This window comes from Megascapheus bottae, unplaced genomic scaffold, assembly GCF_031878675.1.
Source record: "Megascapheus bottae isolate mThoBot1 unplaced genomic scaffold, mThoBot2.hap1 HAP1_SCAFFOLD_40, whole genome shotgun sequence".
In the NCBI taxonomy this organism is placed as follows: Eukaryota; Metazoa; Chordata; class Mammalia; order Rodentia; family Geomyidae; genus Megascapheus; species Megascapheus bottae.
In genome coordinates this window covers 1-14,516 of record NW_028327715.1, presented here as the reverse complement: position 1 = coordinate 14,516, position 14,516 = coordinate 1, and positions in this window count along the sequence as shown.

Genomic DNA, 14,516 nt, shown 5'->3' with positions numbered 1-14,516 from the left:
TTGCTAACTGCAAACAGGGACAGCACAAGAATGGAATATGGGATCAAAGAAGTGAGAAAGGAAAGAAAGGGTAGGAAAGGAAGCATCAAGATGGGCTCCAGCACCCACCAGCTTCTGAACTGTGGGTTTCCAATAGCAAGCACACTTACTTAGTCCAGTACAAAGGAAATGACTATAGGTATCGACAGAGACTCGAATATCAACAATCTATCTTTGAAGTTACAGTCATCACCATGAGGCATAGTTTGCATGCTAGTGATAATTGACTCCTTTAGGAAGTGGAGGGAAGAAATAAGTATTCCAATCTTAACATAGATTTTTATCTTGTCTCCAAGATCTCAAATTTTGGGTCTCACTTAGGATAGAAGCCTGAACCACTGTCTTGCCTTGACTGTGTGATCTTTGCAGCTCTCAGCCTTTCCAGTGTTATTGAGATGGACTATCAATCTCTTAATCCTTTCCAGGTTTCACAACTTAGTTCCAGAGCTCCCTACAGTTTTCCCTGCTCCTTGCATAGTCCATAAGAAGGAAAAAAAGCCAGTATCTTATTGAATATAATTAGGAATATTCTAGTAAAGGAAAAACTTTTTTTGTCAGTTATGGGGCTTGAACTCTGAGCTTGGGCCCTGTCCCTGAGCTCTTCAGCTCAAGGCTAGCACTCTACTACTTGAGCCATAGCACCACTTCCGGTTTTCTGGTAGTTAATTGGAGATAAGAGTCTCATGGACTTTTGTGCCCAGGCTGGCTCTGAACTGTGATTCTCAGATCTCAGCCTCTTGAGTAGCTAGGATTGCAGATGTGATCCACCAGTGCCTAGCCAAACTATTTTGTAAGATTAAATAAAAACACATTTTAAAGTTAATGCAACTCTATTGACATTGAAATGTCTGTATGAATAAACATGGTTTGTTCTAGTTGATTAGTTGGCTTTGATTTATAGTGGTGAGAATTTCTTAGTGGAGAGTTATTTTATTTTATTCTTGGTAGTGTGGATTGAATGTGGCTTAAAGACTGCTGTGTACACACTCTACATCCCCTAGTCCAGGAGTTACCTTTTAGTATTTGTGTAGTGTATTAATTTTCTTGGTATTATATAGAACTCAACTGAGAAAAATTTACATGTATGTACAATGACTCTTATTATGCAGCTGGGTATTACTGCCTCATGCTTTTAATCCTACCTACTCAGGGAGCTGAGATCTGAGAGTCATGGTTTGAAGCCAGCCTGAGCAGAAAAATTTGTGAGTCTCATTTCTAATTAACCATAAAAAAGCTGAAAGTGGAACTAAAAGGCTCAGAGTCAGCACCCAGAACCTGAGTTCAAGACCCTAGACTAACACGAAAAAAAAATTAAGTGGTGCTATAATATTAATATTTACGTTTTCATTAAAGCTTACCATTTCAATAATTTTAGTTTATATATCTAGGTTTTCTATTTTAAATGACTTACGCAATTCCTGATGTTAAATATAATCCTAGTTCATATAAGACTTGCCTCAATACTGTTCATTTTCTATATACTTCATAATTGGAAAGATTTTTTCCATATATTTTTATTGTAATTAATAGAAGGGTTACATGATATTTGCCAGATAGATGGTGCATTAATTCACATACATTGATACCCTTTCACATGTCTTGGTCCCCATTTCCCTCCCCCCCACCCCTACCACTCATCTTGTTTTCCCCTGTTCCCTATCCAATTTCAGATAACCAAATACAAATATAGCCGATATGTCAGGTAACAAAGTGAGATAGTGTAACAATATGAGATAACCAAGGAATAGCAAAAGTGATGAGAGATAACATAGTACCTTAAGAACAACAATCATTCATTATATGGCTTAAGTTTACATTATATTTTAAATGACAAGTTTAACAAATAAGTGTTCAATGAGGGAATCTCTAATTACAATCTCTGGGACTTAGTATTTAGAACTTAATCAAAATTAGGCTAAGGGTTTGTATGTCATAGAAACATATCAATTTATGAAATAAAACATTATGTCTATAGAGTCATAGGTTTTTATGTCTATATAGTTATGTTTGTGTTTCCATTACCATGTCCATAGCTTTGGGTATGCAGTTATTGAGTCCTCACTCTTGTACTCTTTGGATTTAATAGCCGCATATTAAGGATACCATGCGCCTTTTGCTCCTTAGGTCTTGACTTGTCTCACTCAGCATGATTCGCTCTAGATTCATCCACTTCCCTGTGAATGCCATTATTTTATCTTGTCTGTTGGCTATGTAGAATTCCATTGTGTATATATACCACATTTTCTGTATCCATTCATCTGCAGTAGGGCATCTGGATTGTTTCCATCGCCTGGCTATTGTGAATAGTGCAGAGATGAACATAGCTGAGCAGGTGTCTTTATAATATCCTGGGTCATGTTGTTCAGGATAGATGCCCAGAAGTGGCATGGCGGGATCATAGGGAAGGTCTATTTTCAGTTCTTTAAGGAACCTCCACACTGCTTTCCAGAGTGGCTGAACTAGTCTACATTTCCACCAGCAGTGCAGTAGGGGTCCTCTTTCTCCACAACCCCGCCAGCAACTGTCATTGTCTGAGTTCAAAATCTTGGCCATTCTTGTTGGGATAAGGTGGTATCTTAGGGTTGTTTTTATTTGCATTTCCTTTATGACCATAGATGATGAACGTTTTCTCATATGTTTTTCTGCCATTTTAATCTGTTCTTCTGATAGGTCTCTCTTTAGTTTCCTTGCCCATTTAGTGAATGGTTTATTGGGTTTTCGGGGGATTCGTTTCTTGAGTTCCCTGTAGATACAAGATATTAAGCATTTGTCAGATGTATTGTTGGTGAATATCTTTTCCCAGTTGGTTGGCTGTCTCTCTGCTTTTGCAACTACGTTTTTATCTGTACAGAAACTTTTTTATTTTTAGGTAGTCCCATTTATCGAGTCTCTCTCCAATCTGTTGTGACCCTGGGATTCTGTTCAGGAATCTGTTGCCTGTGCCTATGAGTTCCAGTGTCTCTCCTATTTTATCATGTAGCAGTTTCATGGTTTCAGGTCTGAGGTTGAGGTCTTTGATCCACTTTGAGTTAAGGCTTGTGCATGGTGAAAGGCTAGGGTCAATTTTTAGTTTTCTGTATGTGGCTGCCCAGTTTTGCCAGCACCAATAATTGAATAGCCCAGCTGGGCTATGGTGTTGTTTAAGTCGATGGTGTCTTTGCTTAATTTTGGTTGAGTTGACCTGTCATTTGTTGAGAGTGGTGTATTGACGTCTCCCACTATGATTGTGTTTTAGTCTATCTTGTTCTGTAATTCTAAGAGAGTTTGTTTGATGAATTGGGGTGCTCCCGTGTTGGGGGAGTAAATGTTTATAACTGTAATATTATGGACATGGATTGTACCCTTTACTAATATTAATGGCCATCTCTATCTTTATGTACTGATTTTACTGAGAACTTAATTTTGTCAGAGATTAAGATTGCTACTTCTGCTTTTTTGCATGGTGCATTGGAGTGGAAAATTTGTTTCCATCCTTTCACTTGGAATTTGTTTCTGTCTTTGGCAGTGAGGTGGGTCTCTTGGAGGCAACATATGGATGGGTGGTGTTTCTTAATCCAGTCTGCTGCTCTGTGTCTTTTGATTGGATTGTTCAGCCCATTCACATTTAGGGAGATTATTGAGAAGTGGTCAATGTCCATTGTCATTATTTAGTTTTACTTCTAGGTTTCTTTCTCTCTCTTTTTTCCCTTTTTGTGCTTAGTGAATTATAGATATTTACTTCTTGATGGGGGTTCTTGATGTTCTACAATTTGCTCTCGATTAATTAGTATTCTTTGTAACGCTGGTTTAGTATGCACGTATTCATAAAGCTTCTCTTTGGAGTGGAATATTCTTGTTTCTCCCTCAAATGTAAATGCTAGTTTTGCTGGATATATCAGTCTGGGTTGGCAGTTGTTGGTCTTCAGGACATCAATGATGTTTTTCCAACTTTTCTATCATTTAGGGTTTGCGTGGAGAGATCTGCTGTAATTCGAGTTTTCTTCCCATTATAATATAGCTCCTTCTTTGTTTTTGCAGCATTTAAGTTCAATTCCTTGATATTTGGGTCTAGTGTCTTTACTATGATATGTCTAGATGAGTTCCTTCTAGGATCTTGCCTGTTTGGGGTCCTGAAACCTTCAATAATGTGAGTATGTTCCCTTTTGAAGTTGGGGAAGTTCTCTGCTATGATTTTGGTGAATAAAGGTTGCATACCTTTGTCCTGAAATTCGGCCCCCTCCTCAATCCCTATTATACTAAGATTAGACTTCTTTGCTGCATCTGCCAGTTCCTGGAGCTCTCTCTGGTAGATTCTGACTGATTTTTAATTGGAAAGATTTTTGAAGAAGTCCATATATGTCAAGTTCAGTAAGATTAGTTTTGTGCTTCTGTATATTATTATCTTCTTGTTTTGACTAAAAATATTTAATTTATTACAAACAGATAAAAATACATTTTTAAAGAAATTCTGGGATGTATTTTAAAATAAATGGACTTTACTTTCTTATTTTAATTTTGTGGAATTTACTCTAAAATGTTTCCAAACTCCTTTCAATAAATTTTGTTCACTGGCTCCTACACTGAGCAATAAAAAATAAATTTCTCACATGTTTCTATCTATCATAATTTCTTATTTTTAAAAAAAGCTTAGTCTTGATGGGAAAGTAAGTTGGCTATGAGAGGTAACACACCTTCTACTTTTAGCATGAAAACAAGAACGTTTCCACAAGCAGATTGTCCTACGTGGAGATAACTGATTCCAAAGTATTCTGTAGCACTGAAACTGTCAAACCATCTTGGTGTTCTGGAAATCTTCAGAAGCAAGTGTTCTAGAAAAGACAAAGGCAATCAGATACTGGTGACTCACGTCTGTAATCCTAGCTACTCATCTGAGATCTGAGGACCACGAGGATTATGGTTCAAAGCAAGCTGGGCCAGAATGTCCATGATACTCTTATCTCCAATTAACCACCAAACAGCCAGAAGTGGAGCTGTGCCTTAGGTCATAGAGTATCAGCCTTGAATGGTAAAAGAAAAATGGCTAAAGAAAGCCAAGTGTGTCTTGTCCCCACACTACCATGTTGTGTTTGGGCTTGGAAATTGACTTCTGGATGCTTTAGAGGATCTGCTGAACCAATTGTAAGCCAGACATGGCACCTTCAATTGCCTGTCACCTGTCTCTACTCTGCAGGTGAAATATCTGGGTCTTTGTGTGCTTATAGGAAATGCTTCCAGCCTCAACCTTCATTGCTTTTCTCCTTTTCTGAGGCAGAGGATGTCCTGAGCACAGAGTTGAATCTCTCGGAAGCTTTGTAATCTTAGTATGAAGCCTATTTTTATCTTCCATCTGTAAATGTAAGTGGGTGCTCATATGTTTGATCCATTTTAAATTGGGTTGTTAGATTTGTTATTGCTAACTTTTAAGAGTTCTTCACACATGATTGCGTATAGTTTTGTTTTGTTTTTTGGTGATTGCGTGTGCATATGGCACTAGAGATGTGTATAATTAGGCCCCTGTGTAGAAGCAAGTATGAAAATAGATGGTATTTGTGGGGTGTACACTGAGAGAGAAGGCTCACCAATGTTTCTTTTAGAGAACAGAAGCCTAAGACAGGTATTATAGTGTAAGCCTGTAATCCTAGAACATGGAAGGAAGAGACGAGAGGATCAAGAAGACAGTCTAAGTGATACAGTGAGATCCAGATTAAAAAACGTCAATAGGCAGGAGTTTTATGGATTTCTTGTATGTTAGAGAGGCTTGAACACAGGGCCTCCCACTTGCTAGACAGATGTCTATGAATTTGAGGAAATTAATCACTTGCTCATTTTCACGCTCATACTTTGGCTCCATTAGATAATATACTTTCTTTTTTTTTTGCCAGTCCTGGGCTTGAGCTCAGGGCCTGAGCACTGTCCTTGGACTTTCTCAAGGCTAGAGCTCTACCACTTGAGCCTCAGCACCACTTCTGGCTTTTATCTATGTATGTGGTACTGAGGAATCGAACCCGGGTCTTCATGCATGCTAGGCAAGCACTTTAACCACTAGGCCAAACTCCCGGCCCCGATAATATACTTTCTTTTTTAAAGATTACTCTTGCATCTAAGACATGTTGGATTTCAAAGATCATAAAAAAATATGTGGATCAAATGAAAAAATGTATCAATAAAAGCTGTTAGAGGAAATTTCATAGTAATTAGTGGAAAAAGTGTGATCTTTGCTACTAACAACTCAAACTTTCATTTTAAAGTATTTAAAAATCCCTATTTCCCCCCTTTAAAGCACACATTCACCTATATACACTCACACATTCACATCCACATACACGCCACACATGCGTACATTCATGAGCATTCCCGCCCACAGCAAAATCCCAGATGCACTCACATTCATTCACAAACACTGGTGCCCTCACGCACAAACACATGCTCAGGTACATGTACACATGAATGACTGCTTATGCTACATATGGTTCCCGGAATACAGCACAAGTTATTTACTGCTTCTTGCCACTTAAAAGTTTTCAGGGGAAAAAAAGAATCATTTAATCGATGAATAATTAAAAATGACCTGTTGCTTTCATTGAAGAAACTCCCCAAACCATCAACTGCCCCATTTGCATCTGAAGTTAATAGCCTTCCAAGAACTCACTCAATGTGGATGGCTGTAGAACAGCGCTTATCTTGCATTCAGCAAGTTTTTAGGAAATGAATATGATATCCTGTACTTGTGTGGAGTGAACTTTATAGGAGTATAAGAAGCCTAGCTATGCTCATGTATTTTGAAGCATTCTATGTACCACATCACGTCTCTGAGACAAGACTTTTTTTTTTTTTACAAAGTAAACAGTAACAAAGTACATTCCTGTTTTATGTGTGATTGCAAGGTCATTCCTTATATACATTCTACAGCCTTTCCTATATTTAATTGATGTTTAGAGGTTGCCATTTATATTATGAAAGGCAGTCCAAATAATATATATTCTAGTTCAACAGAAAACAACTCCTCCTTCTCCTTCATTTTCTTTTTTGCTGTTTACTTGGATCTGAACCAAACAAATATTTCCTGAAGAAAAACACACATTTCTGTTTCAAAATTTTTGGAAAGTGGACATGACTTTTCTACATGATTACCTGAAAAGAATTTGGAGGATTTATTAGTCTCTAACTTTTTCATTTCCATCTTCAGTAAGCCAATGCCAGTTGGTTACAGCAGGCTAATGAAGCATATCCGTGGATTCCAGTGAGCAGAAGATGCAAACACTGTCAACCTCTGTTACGAGTGATGGGCTTTTTTATCAGAAAACCTGAGATAAGGCAAATACCAGTGACACAACAACAAATAAGAATATTATTGTAGAGGAATTAACTCTGATAAAGAAGCACTGGACATATTAAATTGTAACAACATTTGAAGTTCAAAAAATAATATCCAGTATCTAGTGATTTCATTCCAAGGAATGAAATCCTCTCAGAGGAAGATAATACATAGTCACACAAAGACTTTTCCATCTGTATTTAGAACAGTATTTTTCAGAGCAAAAAATTAATACTGGATAGTTTACCATACAAAAAATGATTTACCATCATGTTTAAACCAAGTGAAAGGAATCAAAATGTTCAGGAATCACAACATATCTCTAGCAAACAAATCATTACTTATTTCTCAACCCCAAATGTTCTACATGTTCTGAATGTTCTAATGTTAAGGTTCTTTGAGTTAGGTAGAAATTCTGCTATCATGAAGAACCACAAAATTATTTCCAATGTCATTAATTAATGATACATAAACAGCAAAGCTGCTGCTTTTGTACTTGAGCTGAACTTCTGGCTATTTGCTGGTTAATTGGAGATAAGATTCTTAGGATTTGTCCAGCATCTCTTTGACTCTTATTCTTAGATTTCAGCTTCCTGAGTAGATGCCATCAACACCTAGCTAGCTTACAAGAGTTTCTAAAATAAAGGCACCATGCTTCTTATACCCTGGAGGTGAGAATGGGAAGAGAACTAAGCTGCCTGAAGACCTGCCTCATGGTTAAGAATGTGGTTGCCTTTGCAAGTTAGGTGACAGAGCAGAGAAAAAGAGAACAACTACAAATATATCCTTAAAATGTTTTGACAACGATATAGACTGACTCCTTCAAGATGAAGTGAGAATTCTGATGTTAGGTTGCCAAACTAGTTGCAATGAATGGTTCAGTGACATTATCAAGATTTCTTCTTTGGATGAACAATAACCCATACTAGGATTATTCTCTGCAGAATATTCCACTGGAGCTCAAAAAGGTAGATTGGTAAAGGCAGTGTTTACCCTCTGGACTACAACTAAAGTCACGGCTAATACAGAGTCAGGAAAACCCACTAATCCTGGGAAATGTGATGAAGCCAAATTGCCCATACTTGGGCTGGTCTTCAGTGAGTAAACTCATCTTCCCTTGAGTCTCCTGCAGGGCATAATCCAGATATCAATGACAGGGCCTGGGATGTTAATGACAGCTCCTACTCCTCCCTGCAAACAAGACCTTCAGTAACGTCTTCAAAATGTCTGAGTTCCTCTCCTCATGCTTTGATAGCCCATTATTGTGAACCTCATAGGTTCAAACATCACAGTTATTATATTTAATCCTTGGTATCAAGAGCCCTGAAATCGAAGTGTCTGTGGAGGCTCTAGGAGAAACTTGCTTGACTTCTCCAGATTCCAGAGGCCACCTGTATTTATTAGTTCCTGACCCCTCTCTCAGTCTTTGAAGCCAGCAATAGCCAGTGACATCAACATTGTCAAAGAGCCGATCTCTCATATTATTTCTCTTTCTGACCAATATTTCCATATCACATTTCTTTGTCTTCTGTGTCCCTCTTACAAAGCCCCTTGGAATTCCTCTGGACTACCAGTTATTCAGGAAAATCTTCCTATTTCTATTCATTAAATGAAGCACTTCTCTAGGACTTTTCACATATCCTGTGGAGGGAGAATGGAGAGCCTTCAGTCAGGAATCGAATGCCATTTGCTTCATCCTCCAGCTCCAGCTGGTAAGACTCAAGGCCTGTGGCTCTTTCTTTCTCAGCTCCTACTTACACCATCACCTAAAACTCTCAGTTGTAGGTGTTACTTCTCCTCCAAGATGGTAGTAGACCTTTATTGAACTCTAAATACCAAGAGTTGGAGTTTTATAATCAATCTTTATGGTTCTTGTTAATCCACTGGAAGTTTTGGGTGAAGCAGGCAATTACTTTGAAACTAGCAAAAGGGTAATTTGTGTTCTTAGCCTGTCCATCATGTACTTTCCCTGTCATTCTTCCAACATTCACTCTATTTCTACAGCATCAAAAACCAAGCTGGTGAGGCTAATAGAGGCACTGGGGCTGTGTGACTCCTGGCCTGGTGCCCTTAATCACCTGATGTGAAACTGAAAAATCTGGTTTCACTTTAGAAAACTCTCACATAATTAATATTATCAGCTCTCTGCAGAACAATTAGCAGTTCCCTACAATTTAATACAGTAGTCAGCAAGATTAATTCATACCATTAAGAGTATATAGCTGGCTGACGGGATGATGTACGTGGGCGGGGGGCGGGGGGAATATAATGGGACCAATGTAAAATGTTAGTAATGTCGGGCAGTTGACAGAATAGGGATACAGGGCCAAGTATTTTTTTTTAAATTTCTGCTTATATCTTTGGCACTCAGAAAAGAGATGGATCTTTAAAATACAAATTCTTTTCCTCCTTTCCAGGGTTTTTCCACTGGGAAGAACTTCAGATCAACACAAGGACTCAATAGCCACAAAATTCCCAGCAGAATCTGGGTGCTGACAAAGCTTCCCTGGCTTCTCACTTTGAGATTCAGCGATCTCTCTGTCTCAAGGACTGGCCAAATATGACCACGTTCAAATCTAACCTTCATGTTTTTGCCATGTTGCCACTCTGATTGAAACCTAAAGTATACCTCATATTAGGTTAATAGATAAAATGTTCTGGTTTTGTTAACAGTAGAAAGTCATAAAATGTAGGCTTTCTATGCCAAGCACCCAATTTTAAAATTTCCATTTCCCAAATATTACATCAAATGAAGGCTAGAAAATGCAATGAAATATTAAAGGTATGGTAAAAGTATTGCTTTATAAATCAAAATAATTACAGGAAGAACTTGACTAGACTACCCTATTCACAGAGCCATCATAACCAAAGCAGTGTGACAATGGCATTAAAAACAAACCCACAGACTAATACAACAGAATTGAGATCCAGGAATAACTCGACATCTACAACCCACTGCTTTGCAACAAAAATGCCAAAGCCATACATCGAGTGGACAGAGAATATTATTTTCAATACATAGTTCTGGAGAAATAGATATTCCTGTGCAGAATATTAAAATGTGACCCTTCTCCTCATCCATTATGAGAAAGATAGTACATTTTTCTCTCATATATGACATTCAGCACAGAAAAAAAGACCTTAAAGTGGATATCCAAGGAAAGGAAGGGATATAAAGGAGGACATAAGATAAATTAGGGACTGCATCTGATTGAAATATTGCTATGTATTGCTATGCCTATACATAACATACAATGTGTTGAGACCCATTGTTTGGTACAAGTAAATGTAATACAAAGTCACTAAAATCACTAAAATGGATCAAAGACTTAAATGTAAAACCTCAAATTCAGTAACTAAAAGGGGAAGTCACAGAGGAAATGCTTTAAGATATTGATTCAGTAATGATTTTCTGGATTAGAATCCCAAACCCACTAACGCAAAGGAAGAAAAGAAAGAGAGAGAGAAAGGGGAAAAGAAAAAAAGAAAAGACAAATCGAATTAATATAAACTAAAAACTTTTAGACAGAATGAAGACAAAACCTGCAGAGTAGGAATATACTTGTCATTCATCTAACAAGAGGTCGTATATTTAGAAGGTATAAAAAACTCAAAGCAACAATAAAATAGCAACAAAATCCAATTCATCCAATTTTTTAAAAAGAAGAAATAAAAATGAACAACATATGGAAAAAATATTCTATATCATGAAGTCATTAGAAAAATACAAATCCAAACCACAGCAAGTCCCCATCTCATCCCAGTGAGAATGACTGTTATAAAAACACAAGCTAGTGAAGAGGGGAAGAAATAACAACTTTTGGTAAGGAAATAAGTTTGGAAGCTCCTTAGAAAACTAAAAATAGATCTTCCCTATGATCTGACAATCCTCTGTTATATAAATATGTTATATATATATTATATATATAAGAAATCAAGATAGCAAGGAAATCCATGCATGCTCGTGTTTCTTGCAGCACTACTCACTGCAAGCTCTGACTAGCAAAGACATGGAAACACCTTTGGTATTTACTCACTGACATGTGTATATAGAAAAAATAGCATATCATTTAGCTATAAAAATGGACAAATAGATTGAGCTGGAGGATGTTATGATAGGTGAAGTGACCCAGACACAAAAGGACAACAACTGCCACAAGCTCTCTTTCCTAGGTAGATGTTAAAGCAATTGGCTTGAATCTAAGATAGTGATCAGAAGAGGCTGTGAAGACTGAGGGAGAGATGGAGAAAAGGAGGCTGATTTGAAAAAAAAAACCTGCTGTTTGTATATATAAAAATATCACAAAAACTGAATTAATGTGCACAATTAATATTTGTTTCTAAAAATAAATAAAAATAAAGGGCAGAGGGTAAATGACATACATATACCATTTTAGTAGTGTCTAAAAATGGTATATAAACACTTACCTGGGTTACTTAGGAATAATAATGACAGTTATGTTTGTACTGAGTAGTCTCCGTGTCCTCTTCTGTGTCCCAGGAGACTGGTTTCTGGGGCCTTTTCATCCACACCTTGTGTGTTCACTTCTACTGTCTTTGGCAATCTGCAGATAAGGGAGGACTGAGAGACCAGCTGAGGTGAAGCCTTGTAGGATTTTTTTTCCTTCCTTCCTTCCTTCCTTCCTTCCTTCCTTCCTTCCTTCCTTTCTTCCTTCCTTCCTTCATTTCTTTCTTTCTTTGTTGTTGTTCTAGTCCTGAGGCTTGAACAAAGAGCTTGGGTGCTGTACCTGAGTTTCTTTACTCAAGGCTAGCCCTCTGCCATTGAACCAGAGTTCTACTACTTGCTTATTTGGCAGTAGAGTGGCAACAAGAGTCTCCTGTCCCAGCTGGTTTTGAACTGTGATCCTCAGATCTCAGCCTCCTGAGTAGCTAGGGTTACAGTCATGAGCCACCAGTATCTGGCTGGCTTTATAGTTTTGTGCTTGTCCTCTGAGGAACTCTCTTTGCAAGGTGTCCCTCCTACAGTGACAGGTCTTTTGAAAACCACTACTCCTTCAGACTTGTGTGAGAAGTGCTATCATGATCCTGAGTTCTTGGCCATCCATTACTGCTTCTACTGTTAACCCAGACTGGGCTACTGATAAGTACCCTTCGCTAAACTTTCCAGTCATCCATTATGAGCATTCCTCTTACCGTTTTTTCTCTATGTACAATGGCTCATCATACCCACAGCTTCTATACCCAATGATTCACCCAATTATGGCTTAATACATTAAAAAAACTGCATCTGTACTATCCCTGTTGATTGTTTTTCTTGTCATTATTTTTATACAACGTGGTTTAATTATCACTTATTGTCCTAGATTTTACAAAGGGTCTAGAGAAGACTATAGTATGTGATAGGATACAAATAGACTGAATGCAAATACTTTCCATTTTTCATAAGGTACTTGGACTTTCATGCATTGTGTTGTGTTTGGGGTGACCTGAAACCAATGCCCTTATACCTAGGAACACTGTATATGTATACATGGTAAGAGTAACGTAACTCTACCTTTTTGCCTTCATTCTTTACTATCTCTCTCATGACATTAATACTATTGATATATGGTTTACCACTATATTTATATTCTCCGTGTAAATTTTCTATGGAGTTCTAAATTGTTGTAACCAACAATGAACTTGATCTTTCTTCCTGAGTCACCTATAGACCACTCAGAGAGAACCTGGCCAAAACATTTGGTATTTTCTTTCTCTAATCTGTTGTCTCCTGGTTCTTTCTTCCTCTCAGATTTTGCTGACTTCCACCACTTCTAACTTCTCAAACTTCTTTTTAAACTCAGTGATCCCTCTTTATTATTCCGAAGCTTAATTAGTCTTCTGGGAATAAGTGTGGTTTCATTTGCTGTAGTAATAACAAAAACATTACATTGCAATGCAGTTTTAATAATCTTACTTTCTAATGTTGTAGATTGTCTATAAAACTAAAGATACTAACAAACCTAAATGTTTAGTACTTTTGCCATTTAGATTCATAAATTCTTTCATGTAAGCTTTCGCATAAAATGATCTATTAATCATTTCTAACAAGAACTTCATGAAACCAGTAGCTTGAAGGAAAATATTCCTTTGGCAACCACATCCTGTATCCAAAACTTTCTCTTTGTGCCAAAGACACATATTTGTGTTTATCCTCTGATTCTGAATCATTACTAACCTTAACTTCCTTCTTTGTGTATGGTACTGTACAGGAATTACTTGAGATGAGATTTGAATACTGCAAGTCGTCTTAATTTATGTTGGTTGGTGCTGTAATCATTTCATATGCATGCTCTTAAACTTAAAAGGCCATAATGAGTTTCTTGGCCTGCTACAATTTGCTTTTACACATTTTCATGTTGGGGGCTTGGGGCTGTAGGTGCCTTTCAGATCATTATAGTCTTTAAATACCAGAAAAGGGAAGAAATATAATTGGTTCCTAGATTCATTTTAGGAAGGGGGATTATACTGCCATGATAATTAGAGAGACCTCAGGCTAAATAAATGTTAAATGAAGGTCGAACAGCTGGCTACCAGGTGGATAGAGAAGTGCTGTCCAGAAAGCTTCTTCTTCTTTAGAAACAGATCTCTTCCTGCTGGATAATATTGAAAACACCACAGTTAGATCCTTTAAATCACCAAGGCTCCTTCTCCTCTGTTAGAACACCATACTCAGAGGTCATTGTGGTATGGAGCCCTCACAGGCATTGAGTCACTGCAGCTTGTTTGATAGCTCATTTCCAAGGGCAGCTGGAACAGGCAGAGATTTCAGAGAAGAGTTTCCCAAGAGCACTGGAATGATAAAGCAGCATTGATGTGAATTGTTAGAGAACTCAGGTAGACCAAAGTGCATCGGGTAAAATCTGGGGACCACTGGGCTTGAGCAAAAGTGCTTCTGCTTTGTTGGTTTGGGGGTCAAATTTCTCCCTAGCTTCTGGCATCAGGGCTAAAGCTCTCTATTGTTTTCTGGATCCCAAGCCTTACTTTAAAAAAGGCACTTGTTCAAGTCTTGTTGAATCTTCTCAATTCCCTGATATTTGATTTTAGTAAAAACACAGTAGGAGGTGTGGCCCTACAACTCAACTTGAGTTTCCTCTTCACATTCTCTTTCTAGAATATCATATTCTTCCTAGTACTATGGAAAGCCTATCAGCTGACCACTCTTTCTTCACGATAGTGTAAA